We start from the raw sequence: 12,278 nt of genomic DNA, 5'->3' as shown, positions 1-12,278 counted from the left end.
CTCTGATAAATTGTGTGACTGGTATGCACAGTATGGTTAGCACAGTTGGTAAGGTGTTGGATTTGCACTATCAAATTAAGATGGTAATGGTTTGAATACCATGTAAGCATATTTTTATTTTACTAGTGTGGTTATTGGCTCTATAATATGAATGCTTATGTCTTTTAACAACAATAGTCAAGTCATCCAATGGACTTTTTTAGTGAAACCCAAGAGATAGCTTTATTTTATCTTTCTTTATTCAAATATTGAATGCATGTCTTAGAACTTTAGTAGTATTCTAATGACTTGCTTATGACACCCCATAGAATATATCATGTTTAGTACCTTGGACATTGTAGCTTATTCACTTAAATCTCTGATAAATTGACTGACTGGTATGCACAGACTTGTAAGCACAGTTGGTAAGGTGTTGGGTTTGCACTATCAAATCAAGCCTGTCATTGCTTTGAATCCCATGCAAGCGTCTTTCTATTTTACTAGTCTGCATTGTGGTTTGTGGCTCTATAATATGAATGCCTATGTCTTTTAACAAAGTCAAGTCTTCCAATAGACTTTTAAGTGAAACCCAATAGATAGATTTATTTTCTCTTTGTTTACTCAAATATTGAATGCATATGTCTTATAACTTTAATAGTAAAGTATTCTAATGACTTGCTTATGACACCCCATAGAATATATCATGTTTACTACCTTGGACACTGTAGCTGATTTACGTAAATCTCTGATCAATTGTGTGGCTTGTGTGCAGACTGGTTAGCACAGTCGGTAAAGTGTAGGGTTTGCACTATCAAATTTAGACTGTCATTGGTTTGAATCCCATGTAAGCTTGTTTTTTTTTTTACTAGTGTGGTTTGTGGCTCTATACAATGTAATGCATATGCATTTTAACAACAATTAAGTCTTCCAATGGACTTGTTAGTGAAACCCAATAGATAGCTTTATTTTGTCTTTGTTTATTCAAATATTGAATGCATATGTCTTATAACTTTAGTAGTAAAGTATTCTAATGACTTGCTTATGACACCCCATAGAATATATCATGTTTAATACCTTGGATATTGTAGCTCATTTACTTAAATCTCTGATAAATTGTGTGACTGGTATGCACAGTATGGTTAGCACAGTTGGTAAGGTGTTGGATTTGCACTATCAAATTAAGATGGTAATTGGTTTGAATACCATGTAAGCATATTTTTATTTTACTAGTGTGGTTTGTGGCTCTATAATATGAATGCCTATGTCTTTTAACAACAATAGTCAAGTCTTCCAATGGACTTTTTAGTGAAACCCAGGAGATAGCTTTATTTTATCTTTGTTTATTCAAATATTGAATGCATGTCTTAGAACTTTAGTAGTATTCTAATGACGTGCTTATGACACCCCATAGAATATATCATGTTTAGTACCATGGACATTGTAGCTTATTTACTTAAATCTCTGATAAAATGGATGACTGGTATGCATAGACTGGTTAGCACAGTTGGTAAGGTGTTGGGTTTGCACTATCAAATTAAGACTGTCATTGGTTTTTAGTCCCATGTAACCATGTTTTTATTTTACTAGTCTGCATTTTGGTTTGTTGCGCTATAATATAAATGCCTATGTCTTTTAACAATAGTCAAGTCTTCCAATGGACTTTTTAGTGAAACCCAAGAGATAGCTTTATTTTATCTTTATTTATTCAAATATTGAATGCATATGTCTTATAATTTTAGTAGGAAAGTATTCTAATGACTTGCTTATGACACACCATAGAATATATCATGTTTACAACCTTGGACACTGTAGCTGATTTACGTAAATTTCTGATCAATTGTGTGGCTTGTGTGCAGACTGGTTAGCACTGTTGGTAAAGTGTTGGGTTTGCACTTTCAAATTTAGACTGTCGTTGGTTTGAATCCCATGTAAGCTTGTTTCTTTTTTACTAGTGTGGTTTGTGGCTCTATACAATATAATGCATATGTATTTTAACAACAATAGTCAAGTCTTCCAATGGACTTGTTAGTGAAACCCAAGAGATAGCTTTATTTTATCTTTGTTTATTCAAATATTGAATGCATGTCTTAGAACTTTAGTAGTATTCTAATGACGTGCTTATGACACCCCATAGAATATATCATGTTTAGTACCTTGGACATTGTAGCTTATTCACTTAAATCTCTGATAAAATGGTTAACTGGTATTCACAGACTTGTTAGCACAGTTGGTAAGGTGTTGGGTTTGCACTATCAAATTAAGATTATCATTGGTTTTAATCCCATGTAACCATGTTTTTATTTTACTAGTCTGCATTGTGGTTTGTTGCGCTATAATATAAATGCCTATGTCTTTTAACAACAATAGTCAAGTCTTCCAATGGACTTTTTAGTGAAACCCTAGAGATAGCTTTATTTTATCTTTATTTATTCAAATATTGAATGCATGTCTTAGAACTTTAGTAGTATTCTAATGACGTTCTTATGACACCCCATAGAATATATCATGTTTAGTACATTGGACATTGTAGCTTATTTACTAAAATATCTGATAAATTGGGTGACTGATATGCATAGACTGTTTAGGACAGTTGGTAAGGTGTTGGGTTTGCACTATCAAATTAAGACGGTCATTGGTTTGAATACCATGTAAGCATATTTTTATTTTACTAGTCTGCATTGTGGTTTGTTGCTATATAATATGAATGCCTATGTCTTTTAACAACAATAGTCAAGTCTTCCAATGGACTTTTTAGTGAAACCCAAGAGATAGCTTTATTTTATCTTTGTTTATTCAAATACTGAATGCATGTCTTAGAACTTTAGTAGTATTCTAATGACTTGCTTATGACACCCCATAGAATATATCATGTTTAGTACATTGGACATTGTAGCTTATTTACTAAAATATCTGATAAATTGGGTGACTGATATGCACAGACTGTTTAGGACAGTTGGTAAGGTGTTGGGTTTGCACTATCAAATTAAGACGGTCATTGGTTTGAATACCATGTAAGCATATTTTTATTTTACTAGTCTGCATTGTGGTTTGTTGCTATATAATATGAATGCCTATGTCTTTTAACAACAATAGTCAAGTCTTCCAATGGACTTTTTAGTGAAACCCAAGAGATAGCTTTATTTAATATTTGTTTATTCAAATACTGAATGCATGTCTTAGAACTTTAGTAGTATTCTAATGACTTGCTTATGACACCCCATAGAATATATCATGTTTAGTACCTTGGACATTGTAGCTTATTTACTTAAATCTCTGATAAATTGTGTGACTGGTATGCACAGTATGGTTAGCACAGTTGGTAAGGTGTTGGATTTGCACTATCAAATTAAGATGGTAATTGGTTTGAATACCATGTAAGCATATTTTTATTTTACTAGTGTGGTTTGTGGCTCTATAATATGAATGCTTATGTCTTTTAACAACAATAGTCAAGTCATCCAATGGACTTTTTAGTGAAACCCAAGAGATAGCTTTATTTTATCTTTCTTTATTCAAATATTGAATGCATGTCTTAGAACTTTAGTAGTATTCTAATGACTTGCTTATGACACCCCATAGAATATATCATGTTTAGTACCTTGGACATTGTAGCTTATTCACTTAAATCTCTGATAAATTGACTGACTGGTATGCACAGACTTGTAAGCACAGTTGGTAAGGTGTTGGGTTTGCACTATCAAATGAAGCCTGTCATTGCTTTGAATCCAATGTAAGCATCTTTCTATTTTACTAGTCTGCATTGTGGTTTGTGGCTCTATAATATGAATGCCTATGTCTTTTAACAACAATAGTCAAGTCATCCAATGGACTTTTTAGTGAAACCCAAGAGATAGCTTTATTTTATCTTTCTTTATTCAAATATTGAATGCATGTCTTAGAACTTTAGTAGTATTCTAATGACTTGCTTATGACACCCCATAGAATATATCATGTTTAGTACCTTGGACATTGTAGCTTATTCACTTAAATCTCTGATAAATTGACTGACTGGTATGCACAGACTTGTAAGCACAGTTGGTAAGGTGTTGGGTTTGCACTATCAAATCAAGCCTGTCATTGCTTTGAATCCCATGTAAGCGTCTTTCTATTTTACTAGTCTGCAATGTGGTTTGTGGCTCTATAATATGAATGCCTATGTCTTTTAACAAAGTCAAGTCTTCCAATAGACTTTTAAGTGAAACCGAATAGATAGCTTTATTTTCTCTTTGTTTACTCAAATATTGAATGCATATGTCTTATAACTTTAATAGTAAAGTATTCTAATGACTTGCTTATGACACCCCATAGAATATATCATGTTTACTACCTTGGACACTGTAGCTGATTTACGTAAATCTCTGATCAATTGTGTGGCTTGTGTGCAGACTGGTTAGCACAGTTGGTAAAGTGTAGGGTTTGCACTATCAAATTTAGACTGTCATTGGTTTGAATCCCATGTAAGCTTGTTTTTTTTACTAGTGTGGTTTGTGGCTCTATACAATGTAATGCATATGCATTTTAACAACAATTAAGTCTTCCAATGGACTTGTTAGTGAAACCCAATAGATAGCTTTATTTTATCTTTGTTTATTCAAATATTGAATGCATGTCTTAGAACTTTAGTAGTATTCTAATGACGTGCTTATGACACCCCATAGAATATATCATGTTTAGTACCATGGACATTGTAGCTTATGTACTTAAATCTCTGATAAAATGGATGACTGGTATGCATAGACTGGTTAGCACAGTTGGTAAGGTGTTGGGTTTGCACAATCAAATTAAGACTGTCATTGGTTTTAATCCCATGTAACCATGTTTTTATTTTACTAGTCTGCATTTTGGTTTGTTGCTCTATAATATAAATGCCTATGTCTTTTAACAACAATAGTCAAGTCTTCCAATGGACTTTTTAGTAAAACCTAATAGATAGCTTTTTTTTTCCTCTTTGTTTACTCAAATATTGAATGCATATGTCTTATAACTTTAGTAGGAAAGTATTCTAATGACTTGCTTATGACACCCCATAGAATATATCATGTTTAGTACCTTGGACATTGTAGCTTATTTACTTAAATCTCTGATAAATTGTGTGACTGGTATGCACAGTATGGTTAGCACAGTTGGTAAGGTGTTGGATTTGCACTATCAAATTAAGATGGTAATTGGTTTGAATACCATGTAAGCATATTTTTATTTTACTAGTGTGGTTTGTGGCTCTATAATATGAATGCTTATGTCTTTTAACAACAATAGTCAAGTCTTCCAATGGACTTTTTAGTGAAACCCAAGAGATAGCTTTATTTTATCTTTCTTTATTCAAATATTGAATGCATGTCTTAGAACTTTAGTAGTATTCTAATGACTTGCTTATGACACCCCATAGAATATATCATGTTTAGTACCTTGGACATTGTAGCTTATTCACTTAAATCTCTGATAAATTGACTGACTGGTATGCACAGACTTGTAAGCACAGTTGGTAAGGTGTTGGGTTTGCACTATCAAATCAAGCCTGTCATTGCTTTGAATCCCATGTAAGCATCTTTCTATTTTACTAGTCTGCATTGTGGTTTGTGGCTCTATAATATGAATGCCTATGTCTTTTAACAACAATAGTCAAGTCATCCAATGGACTTTTTAGTGAAACCCAAGAGATAGCTTTATTTTATCTTTCTTTATTCAAATATTGAATGCATGTCTTAGAACTTTAGTAGTATTCTAATGACTTGCTTATGACACCCCATAGAATATATCATGTTTAGTACCTTGGACATTGTAGCTTATTCACTTAAATCTCTGATAAATTGACTGACTGGTATGCACAGACTTGTAAGCACAGTTGGTAAGGTGTTGGGTTTGCACTATCAAATCAAGCCTGTCATTGCTTTGAATCCCATGTAAGCGTCTTTCTATTTTACTAGTCTGCATTGTGGTTTGTGGCTCTATAATATGAATGCCTATGTCTTTTAACAAAGTCAAGTCTTCCAATAGACTTTTAAGTGAAACCCAATAGATAGCTTTATTTTCTCTTTGTTTACTCAAATATTGAATGCATATGTCTTATAACTTTAATAGTAAAGTATTCTAATGACTTGCTTATGACACCCCATAGAATATATCATGTTTACTACCTTGGACACTGTAGCTGATTTACGTAAATCTCTGATCAATTGTGTGGCTTGTGTGCAGACTGGTTAGCACAGTTGGTAAAGTGTAGGGTTTGCACTATCAAATTTAGACTGTCATTGGTTTGAATCCCATGTAAGCTTGTTTTTTTTTACTAGTGTGGTTTGTGGCTCTATACAATGTAATGCATATGCATTTTAACAACAATTAAGTCTTCCAATGGACTTGTTAGTGAAACCCAATAGATAGCTTTATTTTGTCTTTGTTTATTCAAATATTGAATGCATATGTCTTATAACTTTAGTAGTAAAGTATTCTAATGACTTGCTTATGACACCCCATAGAATATATCATGTTTAGTACCTTGGATATTGTAGCTCATTTACTTAAATATCTGATAAATTGGGTGACTGATATGCACAGACTGTTTAGGACAGTTGGTAAGGTGTTGGATTTGCACTATCAAATTAAGACGGTAATTGGTTTGAATACCATGTAAGTATGTTTTTATTTTACTAGTGTGGTTTGTGGCTCTATAATATGAATGCCTATGTCTTTTAACAACAATAGTCAAGTCTTCCAATGGACTTTTTAGTGAAACCCAGGAGATAGCTTTATTTTATCTTTGTTTATTCAAATATTGAATGCATGTCTTAGAACTTTAGTAGTATTCTAATGACGTGCTTATGACACCCCATAGAATATATCATGTTTAGTACCATGGACATTGTAGCTTATTTACTTAAATCTCTGATAAAATGGATGACTGGTATGCATAGACTGGTTAGCACAGTTGGTAAGGTGTTGGGTTTGCACTATCAAATTAAGACTGTCATTGGTTTTTAGTCCCATGTAACCATGTTTTTATTTTACTAGTCTGCATTTTGGTTTGTTGCGCTATAATATAAATGCCTATGTCTTTTAACAACAATAGTCAAGTCTTCCAATTGACTTTTTAGTGAAACCCAAGAGATAGCTTTATTTTATCTTTATTTATTCAAATATTGAATGCATATGTCTTATAATTTTAGTAGGAAAGTATTCTAATGACTTGCTTATGACACACCATAGAATATATCATGTTTACTACCTTGGACACTGTAGCTGATTTACGTAAATTTCTGATCAATTGTGTGGCTTGTGTGCAGACTGGTTAGCACTGTTGGTAAAGTGTTGGGTTTGCACTTTCAAATTTAGACTGTCGTTGGTTTGAATCCCATGTAAGCTTGTTTCTTTTTTACTAGTGTGGTTTGTGGCTCTATACAATATAATGCATATGTATTTTAACAACAATAGTCAAGTCTTCCAATGGACTTGTTAGTGAAACCCAAGAGATAGCTTTATTTTATCTTTGTTTATTCAAATATTGAATGCATGTCTTAGAACTTTAGTAGTATTCTAATGACGTGCTTATGACACCCCATAGAATATATCATGTTTAGTACCTTGGACATTGTAGCTTATTCACTTAAATCTCTGATAAAATGGTTAACTGGTATGCACAGACTTGTTAGCACAGTTGGTAAGGTGTTGGGTTTGCACTATCAAATTAAGATTATCATTGGTTTTAATCCCATGTAACCATGTTTTTATTTTACTAGTCTGCATTGTGGTTTGTTGCGCTATAATATAAATGCCTATGTCTTTTAACAACAATAGTCAAGTCTTCCAATGGACTTTTTAGTGAAACCCAAGAGATAGCTTTATTTTATCTTTATTTATTCAAATATTGAATGCATATGTCTTATAATTTTAGTAGGAAAGTATTCTAATGACTTGCTTATGACACACCATAGAATATATCATGTTTACTACCTTGGACACTGTAGCTGATTTACGTAAATTTCTGATCAATTGTGTGGCTTGTGTGCAGACTGGTTAGCACTGTTGGTAAAGTGTTGGGTTTGCACTTTCAAATTTAGACTGTCGTTGGTTTGAATCCCATGTAAGCTTGTTTCTTTTTTACTAGTGTGGTTTGTGGCTCTATACAATATAATGCATATGTCTTTTAACAACAATAGTCAAGTCTTCCAATGGACTTTTTAGTGAAACCCTAGAGATAGCTTTATTTTATCTTTATTTATTCAAATATTGAATGCATGTCTTAGAACTTTAGTAGTATTCTAATGACGTTCTTATGACACCCCATAGAATATATCATGTTTAGTACATTGGACATTGTAGCTTATTTACTAAAATATCTGATAAATTGGGTGACTGATATGCATAGACTGTTTAGGACAGTCGGTAAGGTGTTGGGTTTGCACTATCAAATTAAGACGGTCATTGGTTTGAATACCATGTAAGCATATTTTTATTTTACTAGTGTGCATTGTGGTTTGTTGCTATATAATATGAATGCCTATGTCTTTTAACAACAATAGTCAAGTCTTCCAATGGACTTTTTAGTGAAATCCAAGAGATAGCTTTATTTTATCTTTGTTTATTCAAATACTGAATGCATGTCTTAGAACTTTAATAGTATTCTAATGACTTGCTTATGACACCCCATAGAATATATCATGTTTAGTACATTGGACATTGTAGCTTATTTACTTAAATATCTGATAAATTGGGTGACTGATATGCACAGACTGTTTAGGACAGTTGGTAAGGTGTTGGATTTGCACTATCAAATTAAGACGGTAATTGGTTTGAATACCATGTAAGTATGTTTTTATTTTACTAGTGTGGTTTGTGGCTCTATAATATGAATGCCTATGTCTTTTAACAACAATAGTCAAGTCTTCCAATGGACTTTTTAGTGAAACCCAGGAGATAGCTTTATTTTATCTTTGTTTATTCAAATATTGAATGCATGTCTTAGAACTTTAGTAGTATTCTAATGACGTGCTTATGACACCCCATAGAATATATCATGTTTAGTACCTTGGACATTGTAGCTTATTCACTTAAATCTCTGATAAATTGACTGACTGGTATGCACAGATTTGTAAGCACAGTTGGTAAGGTGTTGGGTTTGCACTATCAAATCAAGCCTGTCATTGCTTTGAATCCCATGTAAGCGTCTTTCTATTTTACTAGTCTGCATTGTGGTTTGTGGCTCTATAATATGAATGCCTATGTCTTTTAACAAAGTCAAGTCTTCCAATAGACTTTTAAGTGAAACCCAATAGATAGCTTTATTTTCTTTTTGTTTACTCAAATATTGAATGCATATGTCTTATAAGTTTAATAGTAAAGTATTCTAAAGACTTGCTTATGACACCCCATAGAATATATCATGTTTACTACCTTGGACACTGTAGCTGATTTACGTAAATCTCTGATCAATTGTGTGGCTTGTGTGCAGACTGGTTAGCACAGTTGGTAAAGTGTAGGGTTTGCACTATCAAATTTATACTGTCATTGGTTTGAATCCCATGTAAGCTTGTTTTTTTTACTAGTGTGGTTTGTGGCTCTATACAATGTAATGCATATGCATTTTAACAACAATTAAGTCTTCCAATGGACTTGTTAGTGAAACCCAATAGATAGCTTTATTTTGTCTTTGTTTATTCAAATATTGAATGCATATGTCTTATAACTTTAGTAGTAACGTATTCTAATGACTTGCTTATGACACTACATAGAATATATCATGTTTAGTACCTTGGACACTGTAACTTATTCACTTAAATCTCTGATAAATTGTGTAGCTGGTATGCACAGACTGGTTAGCACAGTTGGTAGGGTGTAGGGTGTAGGGTTTGCACTATCAAATTTAGACTGTCTTTAGTTTGAATCCCATGTAAGCTTGTTTCTTTTTTACTAGTGTGGTTTGTGGCTCTATACAATGTAATGCATATGTATTTTAATAACAATAATCATGTATTCCAATGGACTTGTTAGTGAAACCCAATAGATAGATTTATTTTGTCTTTGTGTATTCAAATATTGAATGCATATGTCTTATAACTTTAGTAGTAAAGTATTCTAATTACTTGCTTATGACACCCCATAGAATATATCATTTTTAGTAGAGTGGACATTGTAGCTTATTAACTTAAATATCTGATAAATTGGGAGACTGGTATGCACAGACTGTTCAGGACAGTTGTTAAGGTGTTGGGTTTGCACTATCAAATTGAGACGGTCATTGGTTTGAATACCATGTAAGCATGTTTTTATTTTACTAGTGTGGTTTGTGGCTCTATAATATGAATGCTTATGTCTTTTAACAACAATAGTCAAGTCTTCCAATGGACTTTTTAGTGAAACCCAGGAGATAGCTTTATTTTATCTTTGTTTATTCAAATATTGAATGCATGTCTTAGAACTTTAGTAGTATTCTAATGACGTGCTTATGACACCCCATAGAATATATCATGTTTAGTACCATGGACATTGTAGCTTATTTACTTAAATCTCTGATAAAATGGATGACTGGTATGCATAGACTGGTTAGCACAGTTGGTAAGGTGTTGGGTTTGCACTATCAAATTAAGACTGTCATTGGTTTTAATCCCATGTAACCATGTTTTTATTTTACTAGTCTGCATTTTGGTTTGTTGCTCTATAATATAAATGCCTATGTCTTTTAACAACAATAGTCAAGTCTTCCAATGGACTTTTTAGTAAAACCTAATAGATAGCTTTTTTTTTCTCTTTGTTTACTCAAATATTGAATGCATATGTCTTATAACTTTAATAAAAAATTATTCTAATGACTTGCTTATGACACCCCATAGAATATATCATGTTTACTACCTTGGACACTGTAGCTGATTTACGTAAATCTCTGATCAATTGTGTGGCTTGTGTGCAGACTGGTTAGCACAGTTGGTAAAGTGTAGGGTTTGCACTATCAAATTTAGACTGTCATTGGTTTGAATCCCATGTAAGCTTGTTTTTTTTACTAGTGTGGTTTGTGGCTCTATACAATGTAATGCATATGCATTTTAACAACAATTAAGTCTTTCAAAGGACTTGTTAGTGAAACCCAATAGATAGCTTTATTTTGTCTTTGTTTATTCAAATATTGAATGCATATGTCTTATAACTTTAGTAGGAAAGTATTCTAATGACTTGCTTATGACACCCCATAGAATATATCATGTTTAGTACCTTGGACACTGTAACTTATTCACTTAAATATCTGATAAATTGTGTGGCTGGTATGCACAGACTGGTCAGCACAGTTGGTAGGGTGTAGGGTTTACACTATCAAATTAAGACTGTCATTGGTTTGAATCCCATGTAACCATGTTTTTATTTTACTAGTCTGCATTGTGGTTTGTGGCTCTATAATATGAATGCATATGTCTTTTGACAACAATAGTCAAGTCTTCCAATGGACTTTTTAGTGAAACCCAATAGATAGCTTTTTTTTCTCTTTGTTTACTCAAATATTGAATGCATATGTCTTATAACTTTAGTAGGAAAGTATTCTAATGGCTTGCTTATGACACCCCATAAAATATATCATGTTTAGTACCTTGGACATTGTAGCTTATTTACTTAAATCTCTGATAAATTGACTGACTGGTGTGCACAGACTTGTTAGCACAGTTGGTAGGGTGTTGGGTTTGTACTATCAAATTAAGACTGTCATTGCTTTGAATCCCATGTAACCGTATTTCTATTTTACTAGTCTGCATTGTGGTTTGTGGCTCTATAATATGAATGCATATGTCTTTTAACAACAAGTCAAGTCTTCCAATTGACTTTTTAGTGAAACCCAATAGATAGCTTTATTTTATCTTTGTTTACTCAAATATTGAATGCATATGTCTTATAACTTTAATAGTAAAGTATTCTAATGACTTGCTTATGACACCCCATAGAATATATCATGTTTACTACCTTGGACACTGTAGCTGATTTACGTAAATCTCTGATCAATTGTGTGGCTTGTGTGCAGACTGGTTAGCACAGTTGGTAAAGTGCTGTGTTTGCGCTATCAAATTTAGACTGTCTTTGGTTTGAATCCCATGTAAGCTTGTTTCTTTTTTACTAGTGTGGTTTGTGGCTCTATACAATGTAATGCATATGTATTTCAACAACAATAATCAAGTCTTCCAATGGACTTGTTAGTGAAACCCAATAGATAGCTTTATTTTATCTTTGTTTATTCAAATATTGAATGCATGTCTTAGAACTTTAGTAGTATTCTAATGATGTGCTTATGACACCCCATAGAATATATCATGTTTAGTACCTTGGACATG

This window comes from Pseudophryne corroboree, chromosome 5 (genome assembly GCF_028390025.1).
Source record: "Pseudophryne corroboree isolate aPseCor3 chromosome 5, aPseCor3.hap2, whole genome shotgun sequence".
Taxonomy (NCBI): domain Eukaryota; kingdom Metazoa; phylum Chordata; class Amphibia; order Anura; family Myobatrachidae; genus Pseudophryne; species Pseudophryne corroboree.
This window is presented reverse-complemented; position numbering follows the sequence as displayed.